The sequence below is a fragment of the Mchenga conophoros genome, linkage group LG9 (genome assembly GCF_057382185.1).
Source record: "Mchenga conophoros isolate Kocher_MC1m ecotype Shallow Benthic linkage group LG9, M_conophoros_male_GT1.1, whole genome shotgun sequence".
Lineage (NCBI taxonomy): Eukaryota > Metazoa > Chordata > Actinopteri > Cichliformes > Cichlidae > Mchenga > Mchenga conophoros.
In genome coordinates this window covers 23,303,988-23,326,825 of record NC_140534.1, presented here as the reverse complement: position 1 = coordinate 23,326,825, position 22,838 = coordinate 23,303,988, and the positions used below count along the sequence as shown (strand labels likewise).

The window sequence follows — 22,838 nt, the reverse complement described above, 5'->3', positions numbered from 1 at the left end:
CTTTACCCATGTGATTCTCAACCGCAATGTATGTCTGTGTAGGTTCTCAGTCATCCAGGTCATGGTAATCTAAGGAGCTTGGAAAGAAAAGCAGTGGGACTTCTTTAAGTTTCTTGAAGACGCTTCACTCTCATCCAAGAAGCTTCATCAGTTCTAAGACCAAATGGTGGAGAGACCCAGGTATGTAAGCCCTAGTAGGAGTTGTCCCTTATGACGATGGTTGACCCACTATTGATTATGTGACTCATTACATGAGACAACGTGTGAAAAAGTGTAACGCTGACCCTAGATGTGTCAGTTGATCCCAATTACTGCAGTGTACATGCTTCTCAAAAAGACAAATATTTACTCCTACATGCCAAATGATTCAGAATTCAATATGTTTATGACAAAATAGGCAAATAAGAGTTTCTTGACATTTCAAATAAGACATATTTGTCTCCCAATACTTTGATTACCTGCATGCATACTTACATGTTGCAAAGGTAAGGCGATACTGTACACTGCGCTCTGGATTTTCATAAAAATTTGAATGCAAAATACGTATTTGTTTTGGTTTAATGGGCTATCCTGCTCTGCTCTTTTTTCAGGTCAGTATTCGTGCACGTATGACCTGGTGTGCCTACATATGAAGCCATGCGAATAGCTTTGGTTTCATTTCTCTGGTTTTAACATATGTTTCTGAGCTCTGAGACTTGTGCTGCCACTGCACTTCACCAGCAGACAAAAGGCTGTGATGCCTCTAGAGATGACATTTGAAAAGCTTAACTTTAATGTCAAGCAATTTAAAATAAAGTGTCTCTCTGTAAATAAAGCTCTGGTTAATTTGAACGATCCATAGATCTTGCTGGAGTTTTTAAACCGAAACACAACATACATGGGGGCGATCGTGGCTCAAGAGTTGGGCGTTCGCCTTGTAATCGGAAGGTTGCCGGTTCGAGCCCTGGCTTGGACAGTCTCGGTCGTTGTGTCCATTAAACAGCATAAAAAGACTACAGAGGCTCATAGATGAACAATGTAATTACAGTAATGCTTTTCTGAGTGAACAGATCAACAATGAAACGGAAAGTAAAATGCTGCCTGCAAAATATCGAGTATTTTAAAAAGTACTAAATTCTCTACCTTGCCTCAAATACAAATACATACAAGGTTTATTGAGAAATTCTGTCGAGCCACTTTAGCCACACACTAACAACTTCAACAAAACTCACCCACATTTTTAAATATACTTGAAAGACACCCATGAGAGAGCTGCAGCTGGCAGTGAAACAACAGTGACAGAGAGGATATTCTCATCCTGAATGTGCAAACAGTGTCTTAGAAAAAAACAAAATCCCACAGAGAACAATGTTGTAGAACATTTTTAAGACAGCCAGGGACCCAAAAAAAAAATTGAGGAAAATGGTATTTTTTTTTCTGCGATTATGTAAAAGTGGCTTTTAGGAATGCCAGGAGAGGCTGGGTACCACTAACTTTAATGTCTTGCTGTTAAAATGGCTCTTAAATGATAGATGACTGTCTTGAGTGACGGTCCTCACTGACTGCACCAAGACAACACTCTGAACAAAAGCTACACATGATTGCTTCTGGTTTATGAGATATTCTTCATTAAACGTATGTCTGCACAAGCAATATCAGACATGATAGGAGTCACACAAAAAGGTAACTTGACAGAAATAGCACACTTTCAGCATGCCATCTCATTTCCAACCCAGAACACTTGATGTTACACCAAAAGATAAGGAGGCAGTATATCTTTACCATATAAATGACAGCTTACGCAACGTGTTTCCACCGTAATTTGTGATTGTTAGTGGGCTTTATTCAAAACACTTAAGAATGAAATATGCTGCTGGCATCCTATCAAAACATTTTAAATAACTTGACAAATAAACACATATTTAAGGCACAGCTTTAAAGCGTTTTTTTCTTTTGCTTAGCCAAACAGATTCTTCTACCTTCTGATCGAGGTAGTTTCACCTGACGCATAATAAGCGTGTTTCCTTTCACTGTATTGGCTGCATTATAAACCTGCATGCCGTCATGGATGGATTGATGTTCCTGGTTTCCACAAGACAGCTCCTTTGTCACAACCAAACTAATTAGGCTGACTGTCAGGGCTCCCTCTGACAAATGGAGTGACTGTGTTGAGTTATAGCTCAGGACCCATCAGAGACAAATTCCTCTGCTGATGAGGTCTATTTGATGAAGGTAAACAAATTAACGCATGCATTAACTTTAGAAAAAGCCTGGTGTTGTTGGTGTCAGGCAGAGCTGTCATTGCAGGATGTTTAAAGAAATTCAATAACACAAGCTAATGTACACAATGCCCCAACGGAGGCAACCACGCAAGCGATTCAGAGGTCATTTTAATGTTATGTCAGGGACTGTGGATTGTGCGAGTGCATTTCTGTGTAATTTTTTGATTTGCTCATTTATATTTAATTCAACCTTTCTTCTATTTCTGAGATTTTGGAGGAACTTTAATGTTAACGGTAGCAAACTTTAAAGTCGACTTCTGTTAAAGGTGCTATAAAAATATAATAATAGTTGTTTTTCAAAGTTTAATCCTTGAATTTTTAACACTTTAAAGCCTGAACAACGTAATAGTTTAATTTGTTGAGAATTATTTGCAATTTATCTTTGGGTTATATGTGGGAAAAACTACACTTATACTGTGCAGCAGGGTGTTGTTCAACAGCTTTGTCCTGCAACTGTTACTCTCTTATTCTAAGTGAATTTCATCTGTTAAACATTATGAACAGAAACAACAAAAAAGATATAATATAACAATAGAAAAGTACTGTAAAGCTCCCATGCTGAACAGGATTCTTGACATTTCTCTTAAATAATGTATTCATTCAGGAAGCTTTTGGTCTTTAAAGAAAAGGGACTCGAGTAGCTCTGACACTGCTTTGCCTCCATAACGAAAGGCCATGACTCTGCTGAGATTGCAGTTGTATGGCTTCAGGTTGAATATATCATGGATATACTGTAAGAATAAAGGACAAAGATGCAGCTTCTAGATGCCACTTTCTTTTTAAAGGGTACGTTTGTAGTCAGATATGATAAAATCAGTTTTATAAGGCAGTCATGTGATCTGTAAGGGTACTTCTTCAGCTTGCTATTTGTAATTTTAACAACTTTAACAACCCCAATCTATTTTTTTAAGATCTCTACTATAAAATATCTTCTATGATGACTGTAGCATGTGTGTATATATGTAACTCTGTATGTACCCCATCTCCTCCTTAAGGGTGGGCCAATCTGAATGAAACTTGCACAAACACAGAGCAGATATTAACATCTTTATCTTTTAAAACACGTGTTATAAATTCTATTTAAATGAGTTATAAATAGATTTATAATATAAACGAATTAAACTATAAATGATTTACTATTAAATCAGCAGTTTAAGGTTAAATATTACTATGTATTATGTTTCTTAAATGTGTCTTTAACAATTAGAGGCTAAAAATGTAAGTTTATTTGGTGATTATCACTGGCTATACCAACATTATTATATTCCACGTAAACATTAAACCCAAGGTTTTGCTTTCCTTTAAAACTGAACAGATTTATGTCGCCTGACTTTGTAGCTTGTTAAGAAAAAATAGATATATATTATTGTTATATATATATGTATTCTCATTCATATATGAATTTTTTGTTAAGTGTTTAGAAACAAACAACTTTTGTCATCTGTTTTTTGTGGTTTGATGAAGACATAAAGAAGAACAAGATAAACTAACAATACAACTCTGCGCCACACACAAGCACAGTGAAAAAGCGCTGGGGGCCTGCCAAAAACTGCCCCGAGGGCAGGTTTTTCTAATAATAATACAACTCAGATTGTTTGAATATACGCAGTATATAAGCGCAATAAACCAACAGACTTATACACCAGCAATGGTAATTTATGAAATACCCTACAGGCTACATTATATCAGTGCAGAACATTAAACTTAATACAAAGCAACAACAGAGGTGCACAAACAAGAAGAACTGATTATGGGGAGTATGTGTGTTGCCCAAAAGCAATTTTAGAGGATAATAAGGCTATAAGAATAAAAGGTCACTTTGACCTGTTCCAAATAATCCACCTTCACAAACCTTGATATTATATTAGTGTGACAAATTACTATTTTCTTTCTCCTCCCTCTCTCAATTCTTTTTTTTTAATAAAGTTCAATAAAGCTATCCATAAAAAGCAGTCAAGGAAATTGGACAAGGGAGGACAGCATCGCCATGGAAACAAATGGATTTTCTGGTGGAAAACAATGTGTTTTCAGCTCAGCTAGTGACAACTCATATGTACCAACCGCTTTGGGATCATACATGCGGACAGCAACAGGAGTCACCATTTCTTGTGCTTTATATCTTCATGTGTCCCCAGGGCATGCAGGGAAACTGTGAAAAATGTGTGAACCTCAGACTTATCATCTACATTTAGAGGGAAGAATTTCTGAGTGGTGACAAAAACAGTTCTGACCTATTTATTTTTGTTCCTGAAGAAACGTCTAATTTAACATGATGAATGAATAAAAACCCAAATTATTTCACTTTTGTTTATGATTTTGCACTACAATGACCAAAACAGATCGTTTATTTATATATTTCTATGGCATGAAAAATGAAGAGCTTCAATCATTCTCCTTAATTTGCATTTTGCAACAATTCCTCTAAGTGGGACGCTGTAACATTCAAAAAGCTATTCCGAGCCTGCCAACGCACAAACTCATAAAGCAGAAGGTAAAAAGTATAGCCTGTGTCACACAATCTCACACAATAGTAATGTTTGTGCTTTTATTGTCTCTTAAGAGCTATGAAATCTGGGGCGCCTAATTCGGGACTACGTGGAAATGGTGTAGTGATGACGGTGAAAGCTAAATCGAAACGTGGAGAGTCAGGATCTATGTGCATGTGCATCTGTGTGCATGTGCTACATAACTCTTTGTACCCTCATCCATCAAGCGCATGCATGACCCACATGTGAAAAAGTTGCTAATGCTGCTGATGTTAATGTACGCCTTGCAACTCTTTCCTCCTTGTGGCATTTTTGCTGTGTTAACACACTTGTAGCCAAACGCTGCTTCATTGTTACGGCTAATTTAAGTGATGCAAACGTTTCAGAGCAGCACATATAAACTGAAAAAGGGCATTTAAAACAAGCATTAAATGGGGGGTATATTAGACCGCCTTCTGATTTTTCTTCCTGTTATCCAACACTGTGATGCCGCATGGTGCGTGACTTCATTCATATTGTAAAAGCATTCGTGATGTGAAAAGGCATACAGACCCACATTCACTGCAGTAAAAATCAGGTTATGTGCATGCACTTTGCTTGTACATTATGCACAGTATAGTCACTTGCTACTGTCGGGCAAGATTAGCATCACAGTATTGCCAGAGGCATGCACAGTGTCACGTGACTTTGAGCAACTGACTCTACAGTTAATTACATGTCAGAAAACAAAGCTGGCATAAAGTGCACATAGCTATGTGTTAATATGCTTTTAGCTAATATAGTACTCTGAACTTTTATTGTACGGGACTGATGCAAAAACAAAACTAATACACATGAGGCCTAATGCCAAACAATGACATGTGATTTGCCACTATTGTAATTCTATAATGAAATAACTTAAACAGATTAAAAAATCCAGGAAAAAAGCCCCTGCAAAAGCATTAATTTTAACATCTGTTTCTGTTTGGTAGGCACTTTCCATTAAGGGCTGGCAGCTGACTGAGGCCTTTTGATGAGATTACCTGTACACAGGAGTGCAGCAGTGCAACATGGGGAAAAGAATAACTTGGAAATATGTCACATATTAACTTGTTTTGTAAGCTCCGGTATATTTTTCTTTGTGTAAAGACTGTTTTTTTTTGTTTGTTTGTTTTTTTTGTTTTGTGTAAAGACTGTTATCAGCTGGCCTTTGTCACTACTCCAATATTCACTGCTCTTTGTGGATTTAGCCATCTGAATTCAACAATAAGCAGATGTTTCATGAGCTATTATGACTGATTTCCAACCCCTAGACACCATAAAGCTAGCATTAGATTCCTTCACCGACTCAGCATTATCATCTTAAATATAAATGAATGACTGCTAACCTTGATTTGACCTAGTAACAGTACCTAAGATGTAACCAATCAAACACAGGAATCAAACACAGGATGAAACTGGCTATTATTTTCATGCAATCTTTAAATAACACAAAATTAGTAAACTTCAATTTGTTTTGCAATAAGTTTAACAAAAATATAGTTCAGCAACACACCAAATAGAGATCCAATGTCCACAATGTCTGATTTAAAAATTCAAAAATGAATTAGGACATTAAATGTAAGTTTTAAATTTCCAGCCTATAAAATTTCCCTTCCTCTCCTTTCCCCTCTTTCTTACACACTGATGATTTTTATTTCACTGGGAAACAAAGCAGCTGTACATTTCCCTCACACATTTTTTGTGACAACACACAGAAACAGTTTACTTTTTTTTGTTGCTTCTGAAATTTCTTGCCACTTCAAAATATTAATACTTAATGTCAGCTCCTGTTCTGTAGCTATGTAGCTGCACAAGTACTGTGACTATAACTTTACATCTGCACAATGCAACACATCACACTGAAAGTAAAAAGGGATGTTGAGGCTGTAAGTGGGCCTTGAGATGTCATTATTTTCTTATTACGGTACAAAGCAAGTGTCTCCTTGCTGCCACTGGAAGCAAGGCCAGGATGCCGCACGGGAAATGTTAACCCATTCAACACTAAAATGCATTAACCTGCCTATCAGATTTAATTGCTTATTAATTGAAGGTGTCAAAATGCTGCTCTGAATCTTTTAGTCCATCTTTAAGTCCTAACTGTGCAACGCCTCTAAGAAAAAGCTTGGCAATTTGTGTCTCTCCCTTGCAGTGGGTGGCATGTCACATCCAGGACACGTCAACAGATGCTTGACAGATCTGGGAGTGTGATCCAACTGAGCAAGAGGGGAGGATGGGGGGTCTAACCCACTGCCTATTCGTATGAGTGCTGGTGGATGCAAATCCAATGTGTCACATACATGCACAAGGCAAGCAATCGTAAAAACAGATACTAGCCAGTGAATAAACATGCTGGACACACACTCACACAGAGGCTAGGAGGCATTCTTCCAGCTCTCCCCTGCACACTGTGGAGAGTTGATCCTCAACCAAACATGCTGCCTGCACAGAGAGCAGGTGTCAGACCAGGTGAGTACTGTGCACTGACAGGTAGCATGTGACCTCGCATCAAAACCTGGCGGCACGGACAGGGCATGCAAATTCCCAACTAAATAGCATCCACAAGGCTCATGTCACCAAAAAAGCATCTCCTGCCAACTCAACCCTAGTCGAGACTCAGCAGCTGGCAGCTGCATAAGATAGTGGTCACCTTCATATGTCACTCTGTGCAGATGTTCAACAACATCTATAATCAATAACAAACTATTAGAACAGAACAGAACTGCACCATTTTTAAAGATGCACGATCTTATCCTCTTTGATAGAATTACTTGAGCCAATATCCTAAAAGCAAAATAACTCCCAGTTTAATAATTTGCGTGTTTTTTGTGCACATAGGGCCATCTTAATCAATATTTCTGCATACGTAAACTTCCCTTTGCACGATTCAGGGATTTTTCAGGGTCACCTCTCTACTTGCTTCAATGAGATGCATTAAGCAATGTTCAGAATATTCTGCTCTGCTCACAATGTTCTTTTCCATTAAAGAAAGTTTCAATACAAGTAAGTGACTTGCAAATTTTAAAAAGTTATCTACTACTGCTAAACTTGAGCCAAACTACAATATTTAGTTTCAAGCGTGAGGCTGAATACCATCTATTTTCACAGATATCAGGACTACAGTATCATGTAAATCATATCACCTGATTATGCTTAGTCACTGAATTTGTTTTTTCATTTTTACAATGAGCTAAGAACACATTTATAGAAGTATTTCTTAAGTTGGTCCTTTACTGTCAAGGGTTTTTATTAGAAACAAAGCATTAAGTGTTGATAATGCTTTGCTGTTGAGTCTTTTATGAACAGCTAAATGAAGTGTGAAATGTGCAGTTCATTGAGCAAGTTAAATTAGCTTCCCATTTCATAAATTGCTTAGGTACCGACAGATAACAGCCTCCAACTTACCGGTACTGTATACTGAGGTAACAAACAAGCACATTAAACATCACTTACATTTCAGATGTTATCACGGGAGGAATCATTTTTGCAGGAAAAAGTTTAAATATGTCTTACTGTGAACTACAAAAGTGAGATGTTCAAGTTGGTTTCTACTTCTCTGTCTGACAGACAGTAGATTAAGGCTGATTTGCTGAAAGCTTCCAGAAAAGTTGTGATGCTGTGTAAAATGTAGATAAAAACATAATGCAATTAAATACAATAACATCTCTCAGTTTTTTTTCTTTGTACTATTTTCAATTAAGATTGTTGTCTAAATGAATTGCACCCTGTTTTTACTCAATGGGCTTGTATCCTTAATTTATTATGTGCACAGTGCTACTATTTAAATCATTTACTACTGATTTCTTACACTTAATCTCTCAACTAGTCTCTACTGCAGCCTACTTATGTAAGAAAAAAAGCAGCGAATCACGACTGAAGCCCCCTTGCAGAACAAATGTGCTACTTCTAATGAGACTTGAGCAGATAATCTCATCCTTGCTGTTTTCTGTTAATCTCTGAGTATCATTGACAAGCACATTTGAGTGAATGTGGCATGAAGAAAAGATCTCATTTACACACTGTTAGTGGTGTATGAAATATCCATCTGGATGTCCAGTCATTTACTCCCAAGCACTCTCCCTACTCATTGCCTTACTTATAACCTTTCCCAATTATTTGATGATTCTTCTTCCATCTTCTCCATATTCCCAACCCCAGGTGTTCATTCTGTTCTGCTGTGATTGCTAGTATCAGCATCATGGCTCTCCTCCCACTGGCCAAGATTGACTTCATCTAATTAGGTCCTCATTTTCCACATAATCTCCACAAACACAGTCTAAAGAAGCCTCTCGATGCTGGATACCAAATGTGTCATTTCCACAGGAAAACATCAAGATTTTAGCATTTTCAAAATTGTGAATTGAAAAGTGTAGCTGCACAGCAGGAATTCTTAGATATAGCCTCAGCCATCGACCCATTTCTGCTTCTGGCTACAGTTCCCCTCACTTCCTTTTCAGGCTTCCCTGGGATTCACAGTACTTTGGCTTTGAGTCTGTTGGTAAAGAACATTACTTCTTTTCAAATAGATTCATATGTTGACCCATGCCAATACAATGATATGTTTTCAAATGGTAAGCTGTGCTTGCTGTAAATCCAGCTTTTTGGCAGTATCCCCAGACCTTAGGGTTCATGGTTGGCTTGTGTACAAGAGCTGAGCCAAAAATGTCATCCCATGCATGATTCTGTATTAACCACTAAATGATGATGGACTAGTTCCTATCTAATTCAGCTGCAGAACACACTTTTTATACTGGAAAAATGAAAAAACACAAGTTTCTGAAAAATACTTCTTATTACATTATTGCACCGTTTCCCATCTAGCTACACTCAGTAACCCATAATGTAAAAAGTGGTAATTTGTTTTTGTTTTTTTATCAATTTTGTGAAAACAAAAATATCAAAAACTATGGATTCTGTATTCAGAAACCTGTTTTAGTAATTTGTAGAAGCTCATTTGGCAGAAAGTGCACACCCACGGTTTCTTTGGTAAGTCTCCATAAACTCTGCATCTTTGTGGATCTTTCTGATCTTCCCAAACTCGTGTCAGATTGGATTAGGAGTCGTGATCATCAGGTCTCTCTAAAGATGTTTCTGTGGAGTTTAGGTCTAGGCTCCCATCAAGGACAACCAGAGACTTGTTTTGAAAGAAGGAAGAAGAAGGAATGAGTTCATGTAAATGTATATATACATGGCCAAGGCTCTTCTTGGCCATATACATGAACTCATTTCTCCTTGTTCTTCTTCCGGCCGCTTCCTTTAGAGGCCTCCACAGCAGAGATCATACATACATCTCATAGATGTCCTGCACCAGCCTCACATACTTCTCTGCCACTCCTGCCTTCAGGTTGAGTGTCATACCACTTCACCAATGTCAGGTTTTGGCACTGCGGCAGGTTTTTTGGATTTGGCTGCACTTATCCTTTCTTCACTTTTGACTTCTCTCCATGTCCCTGCTGCTTAGAAGCAAGCCCCATAGCATGATGCTACCACCAACATGCCTCACTTAAGTCACATCATTAGCAATTAGCTGGCATTAATTCATGTTTTCAGAATATGTTGGTTTGAGATCTGCCCAAAGAACTCAGCCTTTGACTCATCAGCCTAGAAAATCTTATTCTCTGCATGCCCAGTCACTGAGTTTGATTGGATGAGCTTCATGAAGGGTTTATTTGAATAAGATTCCTATTTGTTCCAAAGTTTTTCTCAATTCAATTATTGATACTATAGTTAGCCCAAAACTTAATGGTTACACACATAAATCTATAGTTCATAAATTCTGCCCTGATCTATGCCATAGATGTTATGACTTAAGGTTTTTTTGGCTGACATGCAGTGTGGACTGTAAGAACATATATGAATAAACAGGTGTGTGTTTCTAAGGTTTGTCCAGTCCATTGGCTTTGTCATGCCAACCAAATTACAGACACATTTGATAAATGTGTCGACTGACTGCACGGAGAGTGATTTTTTTAACATGTCTGGTGAATATAGAAAGCTAAAATTTTATGATTTTACAGCTTTAACTACTACATTTTCACTTAAATTGATATGTTAATATTAATAACAGAATTAACTGAAACAATTACTAAACAGGTCTGGGGTATATGAAGTTTTATATCACAAAACAAGTACTCTACTGAATATGGCTGATGTATCAGTAATACATTTTGTGTGCTCAACACAAACTGAAGTACTTTCTGGGCACAGCTACAGTTTTGCCAGATTGTTTGGTATTATTTATTATTAGTATTATTTTTAGGACATAAAATCCTTAGAACTGGGACTTGGTTATAATGCATGAGGCATACCACCGAGCACTAGGCGAGATCTTTGTTTGTATTTTACGCTATATAGTTGTGTTTTTAAGCACAAAAATGTCAAATTCATGAGCAGGATGGATCACAACATAAAGCAAAAGAAAATGATCAGGTGGGGTTGTTAATCTTAATGCTGGGATTAGCATTTTTATTGTTTCTCCTTAGAAATCCTTTGGCCTCCTGTCTGTTGTCTCCACCACATTGCTAGAGTGCTTATGCTGGCAGAGTAAACATGTTCAGCACTATTACGCATTTTCACACACCTTTTAAAAACTGTTTATCTCACCACCACCATCCACTCGGTAACAACTAGGGCTGCCACAAACGATTATTTTGATAGTCGACTAGTTACCGATTATTTTTGCGATTAGTCGACTAATCAGATCATCATCCATTGGACGTAAAATGTACGGCTTATTGCACCAGCAGCATCTGCTCTTATATAACTATCATTAGCTTACAGCTTTAAGATTTTAAGGTATGTGGTAACTAAAAATAAAGACAAGATGATAGTTTATTAAATTTTAATGAAATTTGCAGATTGTTTCGGTTTAATAAACTCCTTGCTATCTAAAATATAACAGGACACCGGAGTATTTTCCCCAGCATCTCACACTTCTGATAATCAGCTGTCTGCTTGACGTTTATTCAGCTGTGTAAAAACTATAAGTTTAATCTCAGCCAAACCGATTTACTCAGGAACAAATAAAATACTAAAAAAAAAGCCAAACAATAACATTTTGAAGTTATCTAAGTGACTTATATTAAATGTTTCACCTGAGTAGTGAAAGACGGCGGTGGGTTTGAAAACGATTTGCTGGGAGTCCGGTGTTCTCACAGGCTCTAGTGAGCCTAGCCCCCGGCTTGCTATCGAGCTAGTGGGTAACAGACGTCTCAGAAAACGTTGGAGCACTTTTGAAAATATGCGGTGTCTTGATAAACTGAGCAGATATTTGAGGTTTACACAGCTACATTCTCACCTGAAAATATGTTAAACTTTATTTTGTGACCCAGAAAGAATAATAAGAGTAATATTAAAACTAAGTAGCTGCCGCCATTGTTGGAAACTGAGCTGGGCCGCGCTATGAATTCTGGGACACAGCTACTTCTTCGGGGTTTAACGGCAGCTGGCATCCTTGTACATGCAGTGCTGCCATCTTCTGTTTCAGTCCGTTATTACACTCTTAAATCCTACTACTTATTCCTGCGTCTTTTGTGATCTTACAAAGCTTCAAACGACGCGTTGACTATTAAATCGGTCGTCGACGATTTTGATAGTCGACTAATCATGGCAGCCCTATTAACAACTTATCATTACACAAAGAGGGGAAAAAAAACACTTTCATCCAGCAGCCCGAAAGAAACCTTTTTTCTTTTTTACCCATTCATCTCACCTACGCATCTTTCTATCACCCCCCTTCTTTCCTGCCACTCACCCCACAGCCACTCTGTGCTGTGTTTGTGTCTCTTTCTGTTTTTGCTGTCACTGATGGTAGGCTGTCAATCTTGACAGATGTGTTTCCACTAAGGATGCACTAAAAGGTTATATCTGCTGTGCAGAAGAGTGATTGCAAAAGGTCAAGCGTGAATTATGAATGTGCAGGTGCTTTGAGAAGGAGCTTTAATAAAGTTGATATTATATATGTTAAGGTGTTTCTTTATACTACTTTAGCCACTTTCTAAGTGGTCACTGGCCATGGTGCAATAATAAAGGTGCATCCAAAGCTGCTTATAGCAGCACTTTGTTCAATATAATGATTCAGTGGAGAACAAACATTTAAAATGTAACTCACCTTCTTTACTGCTTCATCTTCGGCATCTTTTCTCTCCTGTGCTTAATTCCACACCCCTTGTTGTCTGCGTATGCACATTTCTCCACCTTGAAGTGAATAAAAAGAGTCAGAATGAATTTATAACATATGAAAACACTCCTGTGGTGCTCTGCTGGCTAACGTGCTGGTCCCTGTGCCATGTGCTCATGCTGTGCTGCTGCTCTCTGCTCTTTTTCTAGGTTCACTTCAGACATACAACAAATAATGTAATAAAAAATTAAATTAATGCACAAATCATTCCCCCTTTTTGTAGAACCAATAAGAAAACTCTAGTCTTCTTTGGACAGAGTGGTTGGCTTAAGACATTAAATGACTGTGTGCATAATCAACTAAGCCCCGTGTTGTTTGGCTGTAAAATCACAGCACTAACATGCTTGTTTTCAGCCTAAAACTCATCTTTTGGGGAGCTGTGTTTCAGGAAAGAGGGAGGAGATATGCAGAATTCATTTTAAGCCTATTTGTACTTATTTAATCTAGTGCGTTAAATCCTTGAGGTGTTTTGAGGGAGGGTGAAAACAGTCTTTGTTTCAGGGTAACTACTCTCTAATATTGAAAAGCAGAGTGTGCAGATCACCTATACTCTTTTTCAGCTTCTGAAAAGTTTTAAAGAAAGGTTTATGTATGGAAAAAGAACAACAGTGAGATGTGTTTTTAGTAAATATTCCTTCCTTGTAATATGCTGTCAAAGTAGAGTCACTATGCTTTTGAGAATCAACAAAGCTTTTGCAAATTAGGTTTCTAGAAAGCATCTCTTTTCTGATATTCCATGAAGGTGATGAAGAGGATGTGGCAGGTAGTTCATTGCGAGGGCATGGAACAGATGGTGGTCTGTCTGACGCTCGCCGGGTGGGACTTGGTTTGGACAGGCTGGACATACACCCACTCGCACAGACACAGGTCAGGGCGAGGGCACCAACACTCCAGGGGGCTTTAGGTCTGCTTTACATGACAAGGATGTGTGGATGCTCCAAACAGGGTGGTAATGAAAAGTTCATTAGAATTTGGTGCAGAAGTGGAATAAATCATATTCTCTTCATTGTGGTTTTTTGTGTTGGTTAATGACCAAGGGATTCACGAGCTTAAACAAATGCTAAGTAAGTGTATAAGGTCATTTTTGACTTGCCTGAATACAGAAAAGATTATTTCTACCATGCCAGACAGCTAAGTTAAACATGTAAATTAAATAACTTAGCAATATGATACTGCATGTATATAGCACATTTCATAACACAACACACAAACACACAATTAAATACAAGTCTGTGAGAATAAAAAAGGTTTTAAGTTTGTTTTTGAATAGACAGTTCTAACTGACCTCAGGGCAGCGGGCAGCTTCTTCCAACAAACTGGAGCACAACAACTGAAAGCATCCTCAGCACACTGAGATCTAATTCTAGGAGCAGCTAAAAGATGTGCACTTGATGACCTGAGAGGTCTGGTTGGTGTACACTGACCAATTCAGAGACCTACTGGCGAGGGCCAAACCACTGGGAGCTTCATGACATAAGAGAAGGGTTTTAGTGGTAATTCTGTTTTGAACAAAAGTAAGTTGGAGATAATGATTCTCCAACTTTTGACATGTTTAAATGTTAGAAAGCAGTTCTGGTAATCTTATTTAAATGGCTATCAAAACTGAAACCATTAACCAAAACAATGCCAAGGTTCCTGACATGTAAACTACATGTTAATTACTACCTTAGGAAATTTTTTAAACCAACAACAAATATTTCCATTTCATCTCTGTTGAGTTACAAAAAGGTTTCTAGACATCCACAAGTTAATGTCATGATTGTTTACGATAGTACCAACTAGGAGCATGTAATGGTTAAAGAATAACAGACCAAGAACTAACCCTTGATCAAACCCTGATTTATATTTTTATTTCTGCAGATCTAAACCTACTAATGGAAACAAAAAAAACTTCTGCCCTTCAGGTATGATAAAAACTAATCAAGAACCTGACCTATAAAACCAGCTGAGCAAGCTGTGCTTATCAAACATTTTAGCTCCAATCATAGACTAATTCTGAGGTCTGGTGCTAAATGAGTGTTAAGAATTAGATGGAATTATCCACACGTAAAATGATCTTGAACACCAAATTCAAACCATGAAGTACTTTATTAAATATTTTTCCATGTAGGACATAAAAACTATATTTTAATGTCTGCTTGTTCACTATGCTCATATATGAAAAAGCAGACTAATTTATCATAATATGCTTTTATCCTCATTACATAAATGCAAACAGTGAGACATCAAAAACAGCTCTTCATACACACCAAACAAATTAACAATTAAAGTTAAATTTTTTTGCTCTTTTTTGTAAGCTACTTATTCATATATGAGACAAAGTCTTAAACTGTTAGTATTAGTGTCAGTCCGTGATGGACACTTATTTACAGATATGCATAACAACAAATTCCAGAGACACTGTTCTAAAAATGGTTTAGTGACAGTTATTTACCAAGAGCAACGTATACGTAGACGTAATGTAGACACGTACAATGTCACTGTTCATTTTGAGATGAGCTACTACATGTATATTTAGTTTCTATAAAGATTCTATTTTAAGATTATTGTTTTGGCATTTCTTTGCTGTTGATAGACAGTGAAGCAGCGAAGAGAGACAGGATAGTGTGGAGAGAGACAGGCAGAAGATATGCAGCAATGGCCCCCTGCTCACCCTACTGAGCTAAAGTGGAACCTAATATACATGTTGATAATCCTGGTATCCTGGTAGTTTACGCTATAAATTTCATCCAGATTGATTAACGTATCTACGAGGAGTTAGGGAACAGACATAGATACGCTACAATTTTTATAGTAACACATTTATAATATGAAATGTTTATGAAGGAACTTCTCAACCACACAATGTTTTTGGTATGAATATTGTACCACTAAAAAACATTATAGCAAAAACTTAAGTCAAAGATGAGATTTCACATCTTCTGTGCCCTCTCTTCTCTGTCAGAAAAGATGAGAATTTCAATTTCACACTCTGCTGGGGTGCATAACACACACATCACTAAAACACAGGTACACAAACAGACAGATGGGGGGAGGGTTGGCTTGTTAAAAATGGAGCAACATATGTATTCATGAATGAGTAAACAGCCAAGGGATGAACATAAATGAATACATTAGACACAAGAAAAGACCTAAAGACCATATACATGCATTGAAAAGTTACCGGCATAACCTTTGTTATATTTATTACATTATTTAACCTAAATGACGCATTTGACTTCAACTAAATATCTCCTTTAATCTTTCTGTAAGTAAACTGCAGCTCTCCAGTATTACAGTATTCACTACCTGCACTGTGAATAATTCATGTATGCGGGATAAATAGTTAAATAGGCAAAACACGTCTGTCAAAAGTAAAAATGACTACGACCTTGCCTGCAAAAATAGGTGGAAGAGGGTTGCATAGATGGGGAAGAGAAGCGATAGAAAGATAGAAACAAACCCAAAAAATGAACAAATGAGAGAAAAATCCATCTCTTGTTAAAGAAAAAACCTTCATATGTTGGAGTGTGATACGGAAATAGGCCCTCTGTATTCATGAATCTCTTAAGAGCACAATCAATGGGGTAAGCAATACATAAAAGATGAGGCTGAGTTTGACCTGTGCACTGAGGGGGAGGGGAGAGTGTTCTGCAGAGCCTGGACTGGAGGAGATGGCGATTTAGACTCTGTTGGGGCATCCTTTGAAGTTTTGGCAGATGAGGATGGACTGTGGATCAGCCCGTGGCCCTGCTGCATTAACCCCCCAAGCCCCAGCTATGCCTGCACTGAGTCAGCAGCAGCGGCAGGCTCCCTGCCTGGCCAGCATTGTGCATAATCTCTACACTATAGTGTAGCACAGATCCACTACAGAAAGCCATCATTCAAACTTCAGCAGTGATTATCTCTTTGCTTTATTACATTTTCACAGCAGCATGACTTCTCACCAGTCAGCTACAGATCTGATGTTGATGCTCATTTTGGACAATGATGGAATTTGTGGAGCACGAGCTCATAACATCAACCTGCAATCATTGCGGTATTTCTTATCTGCTAGCACACAGCACACAGAAACACATAAATAAAAGCAAAGACCATTATCATGCTGAAGATCAAGATCGGCACAGATTGGAAGTCACACTTACACGCATGGAAGCACGTAAAAATACACACAAGCAAACTGCTAGTGCACTTGTGCCCGATTGTTTAAAGCATGTGCAGACACTAAATAGAGGTGATTCACGTCAGAAAGAGGATTAGAGGGGGTTGTGAAAAAGCTGAGAATTATTGACAGAAAAGAGGGGGATTTAGATTTAGCTTTGCCAGTCCGCAAGTGCCTCTAACTCCTCCCCTCTCCCCTCCATGTACAACCACTTACACATAAACTAGCGATGACTCAATAAGACCGTGTCAGATCACTTTGAACTGACATTGCTCAGGAAACTTATTCCAAGCAGTGGTTTGCTCTGACCCCATCTTTTCTATCAGCGCTTACCCTAACGCTACAAACCCAGTCATGTATGCACGTACAGTAAGCATCTCTCAAAGTCCAGAGGGCCATGCATTACATAATGAAAGAAAGAATGATAGAGAGTCAGACGGGAACTTGTAGAATCTCATCTATCTGCAGGAAAACAAACTAATCCGATTCAAAATACAACCAAATCTCTGTATGATTAAAATAATTCCAGATTCTGAATTAATCGAGGGGATGACTAAACTAACCAGGATGCATCTTTCAAGGTTAAAGTTTCAGTCATTTTTTCAGTGCATACAAAAATACCTCAGCTGCTCTGAAATATAGACAAGCCTGTGTTATCGCTACTGTCCAGTGAGACAGATGCAGGGTAAACATTTTGATGTGGGTTAAGCGTGAAGCATGGCTAGATGTATAGACACATGTGCATGACTGTGAATGTGTGTTTTTACAAGGGCACTGAGATGTGTACAGTATTTGCAATTGAAATGCTGGGCGTGATTGTGAGGCAAGGCGGGAGGCTTGACGGCACCCCACCTGGCTCGTTGGACTTCCAAAGGGCACACTTAATGAATTCACAGTGCTGTAATGTGAGAACCGCACACTGATGACAGGTACTCATTTATTAAAAAGCAGGTGTTTGTGCGTGTGTGTTTGTGCGTGTGTGTTTGTGCGTACATCAGTATGTGTGAAGATGCATGGAATACAGGACGGAGAATCAAGACGATGTTTGAATCCTTACTGTAGAAGCTTTTGTTGTGTGCCGTCTGAGATAACAAGCTTATTTACCATGAATGATACAAGCTTATTTACAAGTGACAGAAGTTTTATTTTACAGCTGGAGCTTATTTGTGTCATATTGCACGCAACTTCTAAATCTCTTTTTTAAAATTACTTCTTTATATACTTATCTGTAACACCAATATTTCAACTGATTCCAGTTTTGTGGGATGTCACCATATTTATGCAACTAGTTTTAAATTTAGTACCTCTCTTAAAGCTATCCAGAGAGAAGAGTAGAGTTGAAAAATTAGATTTAAGATTGCTTCCTTATCCAACTGTTGATTCTTGATAGATCCAAGCATGAATGTATCTTTGACTACACGGGGGAAAGCATGCTGTAGGTATAAAATTCGATGTGCTATCTTTTGTTGTTATCATCTGTCTATATCTGTTATTATCTTTGACATCTTTGTGAGTTTATGTCAAAACATATTATGGGATAAATCCTAAAACATCCAAAACAGCATCCAAAGCAGGAAGAGTTTCCAAAACGATCCACTATAAACTGCAGTTGAAATGTAGTGGAAGCATAAAGAGAACATATGGTGCATTATCCCTGACTGTGTAAGTGCAATGAGTCTTAAAGTAGGGCTGCCACAAACGATTATTCTGATAGTCGACTAGTCACCGATTATTTTTGCGATTAGTCGACTAATCAGATCATCACCCATTGGACGTAAAACCTACAAGCTGTAGGTTGCATCAGCAGCATCTGCTCTTATCTAACTATCATTAGCTTACAGCTTTAAGTGTTTAAGGTGCTAACTAAAAATAAAGACAAGATGGTAGTTTATTAAATTTTAATTAAACTTGCAGATTGTTTCGGTGAAGTTTAATAAACTCCTTGCTATCTAAAATATAACAGGACACCGGAGTAAATTCTGGAGCATCTCACACTTCTGATAATCAGCTGTCTGTTTGACGTTTATTCAGCTGTGTAAAAACTATAAGTTTAATCTCAGCCAAACCGATTTACTCAGGAACAAATAAAATACTAAAAAAAAAGCCAAACAATAACATTTTAAAGTTATCTACGTGACGGCCGGGAGTCCGGTGTTCTCACGGGCTCTAGTTAGCCTTGCCCCCGGTTAGCTATCGAGCTAGCGGGTAACAGACGTCTCCGAAAACGTCGGAGCGCTTTTGAAAATATGCGGTGTCTTGATAAACTGAGTAGATATTTGAGGTTTACACAGCTACATTCTCGCCTGAAAATATGTTAAACGTTTATTTTGTGACCCAGAAAGAATAATAAGAGTAATATTAAAACTAACTAGCTGCCGCCATTGTTGGAAACTGAGCCGGGCGCTATGAATTCTGGGACAGAGCTTCTTCTTCTTCGGGGTTTAAGGGCAGCTGGCATCCTTGTACATGCAGTGCTGCCATCTTCTGTTTCAGTCCGTTATTACAGTCTTAAATCCTGCTATTATTCCTGCGTCTTTTGTGATCTTACAAAGCTTCAAACGACGCGTCGACTATTAAATCAGTCGTCGACGATTTTGATAGTCGACGTAATCGTGACTAGTCGACTAATCGTGGCAGCCCTATCTTAAAGTAAAGTGAACACCACTGTGATAGAGAAAAGCATAAAGCACCAATCACTCTATACAGTTCTCCACCTTACAGTCTGACTGAGTAGATGGTGATTGGTAGCATAACACAGCCCTGCGGACTATTTCTTTCTCTTTGCCTTTAGGTAAGTGTTACTATTTCCACTGTTAAACAATTTCATACAGTTAATGTGGCACACAACACGTACAGTCATGTGAAACATTAAGTACAGAGCTGTGACAAGTTTATTCTTGTCACAGCTCTCTTAAGGTCTCACCACAGCAGGGTGGATTGAGGTTCTACTGGATTGCAGTCTGGACTTTGACTGGGCCATTGCAATACCTTGATTCTTTTCTTTACGAGCCATTTTGTTAAAGTTTTGATACTGTGCTTGGGCTCATCGTCCCCAAGTTTTTGCTGTCAGATAGATGCCCTCACATTTGGCCCAGGAATACTTTGAGTTCATGGTTGACAGCTCCTGTGGCTATAAAAGAAGTCCAAATCATCACAGCTCCACCACCATGCTTGATAGCTGGTATGAAGCATTTGTACTGATATGCTTTGTTTGGTTTTCTCCGACTATAGAATACGGACAGACATTCAGAAGTCTCGTTCAGATGCCACTTTTTAAACAAGAACGTGCTAACCTGCCATGTTCTTTTCAGAGAGACTTTCTACATGGAAGCCTTCCAAACAAGCCCTACTTTTTAAGTCTTTTTCTAATTGTACTGTCACAAACTTTGATATTTAACATGCTGATTGAGGCCTGTAGAGTCCAAGGTGTACCTCTTGGGTCAGACATCAGACACAAGGAAGGAATTTTTAAAAATCTCCATATGAGCTCTGATCAGCTTGATCTTTCAGTCTCTGACAGAATTAAGAAATTTGAAAAGCCCATTTTTTCCCCAAATTGTCAAAGACTGAGCGTTCAGTTCTCCTGTGTGAGATATGCACACCTGTAGTGATGCCCTTTAATCAAATCAAATTATTGCCCATGAGTCAGGGACGCATTCTGAATGCTAGTACATACACTTCCTTACACCTTATGCGTCCTTACATATGTTATATAAATGCTTAATCTGTGATGCTTTAATAAATTCCGAAAGGTCAAGTGCAGGTCTATAAAATGTTGCACATTTCCAATAAATTCAGCATTAATTCAACAGACAAAAAGAAAAATTATAAATAAACTGGACTCGCCTCCAAGGCCTTAGCTTTGAGAGACAGAAGTAGAGGGAGTGAGAAAAGCTGTTTTGTCATAGCTCTCCACTCGTCTCTGCCTCTCCATTCATAACCGTTTCTCTTATCTTCTTTCTGTCGCTCGTTTTCCAAGCTTATTGCCCCCACAACCTTATTCGCAATCTTTTCTTCCCTACTTTCTTCCACTCTTTTGTTCGCTCTCATGCATAATCTGTGTTCTTTCCTGTCCTCACTTTACTTTCCCTGGAGACAATTTTGTCTGTCTTTCCCAAGCTTCTTCTTTTTTCACTCTATCACTTGCCAGTGCTCAGTCAGAATAACAACAGCGATCTATCAGAACATTTTTTTTTTGTAACCAGAGGACAATTTTCTGGACCTGGCAGAGCCTATTGCTAACTCTAACAAGACACTGTAATAATAATAATAACAACAACACAACAAAATCTGATTATTACATTTGTGCTGCAGCAACGGAAGCTGCAATAGTGGCTCAGCAAAAGTCCAGGCCAGTGAGTTCATGCAAATTCCCGAGGTTACCATGGGCTGTGAATGACTGACATGAGCGGAGGGGAAGGGTGCATGCAAATAGTGGTTCGAGAGATGGGCGTGCTCAGTGATTAAGTGGAAACACAAGCCTGGGACTCCAATCAGGCCAAATCAATGTGAACAAATTCTGTACCAATTGAGAAACTGTGGTTCAATGCCCAGGACCTAATTTAATTTCTTTCAGAGTCCTTGCTGTGAAGGAATTGATTGAAAGTCCTGGACACATGCCAGTAAAGTGAAAGAACACAGCTATGTGAGGTTTTTTACTCTTCACAGACAGATCTCTTGGTATTCAGGAAATACGTTGATTTTGATGCATTTTAATGTATCTACCCCATAGCTCAAGACTCTGTAATGCTTTGAAGAGATGATAAATGGAGCAAAATGGGAATGGTGAGGATAAGTGAGATGGGGGTGGTGGTGTGATGATACTTTTTCTTCAGCCTGATTAGCCTCTCTTTGCTAGGTTTTCCTTTATCTCTTTGTAAAAGCCTGCCCCTTTCTCATTTCTAGCCTTTTACTGCATATTAAGAAGTATGTGCACAAAGGTGCCCTCTCCTCCTCACACCACAAGAAAATACAACATTTTCTGAAGTAGACACATGCAAGAAACTCGGGGTGGATTTTTTTTTTTTTTTCGCCAAGAGCAAGAGACAGTAGGGGACGTGAAAAAGAGATGGTGACTATGATAGTACAATTTTCCAGAATATAAACTTCTTTGTTGTGAAAATCTCTTTAACAATTTGTGGTGGTTAAAAGTAGCTCCTGGCACTGTGAGATAAAGGGTTAGATATCACAACAAGGGCTCTGCTATGTTCAGTGTTGTACAGCTGCCAAGTACTGGTTGTAAGCAGAAACTGAATAATGTCTTCATTGTTTATTTTACCTTTGTTTTACCTGGAAGTCCCACTGAGATCGAAATATTGTTTACAAGAGATATCTGGTCAAGGTAGCAGCTGTACAATTACATAACATATTTAAATGCAGGACATGCAACCTGATATACACAAATCTACAACAAAAAGAGCAGTGGGCTATCAAAAAAAATCCTCCTTCACCACATCCATTATGATGTCCATCATTAATGGGTGTAATTGTACCTAAGTAAAGACCTTATGGCAAATTATTCCTTGTCCAAGGTCTATAATCAGAAAATGGGTGGGTTGAAAGCAGGAGTACATTGAACTAAGGCTCTGTAAAAATGGAAGAGTTTGTATTTGAATACAATAAAATCATGAATCCTACTCAGAAAATTAAAATCAAAGTAATGGGCCTCAGTTCTGCAAAGGGAAATTATTACTTAAAATGCACTATTTACACGTTACAAGTGCTCATTTGTTTTAGGAAATGACTGAACCTTT

The 22,838-nt window shown here is 38.2% G+C and overlaps 1 protein-coding gene across 3 annotated transcripts in view; it reads right to left on the bottom strand.

Annotated features, from left to right (window-relative positions):
* The window catches only part of dlgap1b (discs, large (Drosophila) homolog-associated protein 1b), a 95,499-nt gene that overhangs the window by 49,088 nt on the left and 23,573 nt on the right, over window positions 1-22,838 (bottom strand). For all 3 annotated transcript variants that reach the window (XM_085287013.1, XM_085287014.1, XM_085287015.1), the window contains exon 2: window positions 12,876-12,961. The gene's annotated coding sequence lies outside the window, so the exon portion shown is untranslated. The remainder of the gene's footprint in view (window positions 1-12,875; window positions 12,962-22,838) is intronic.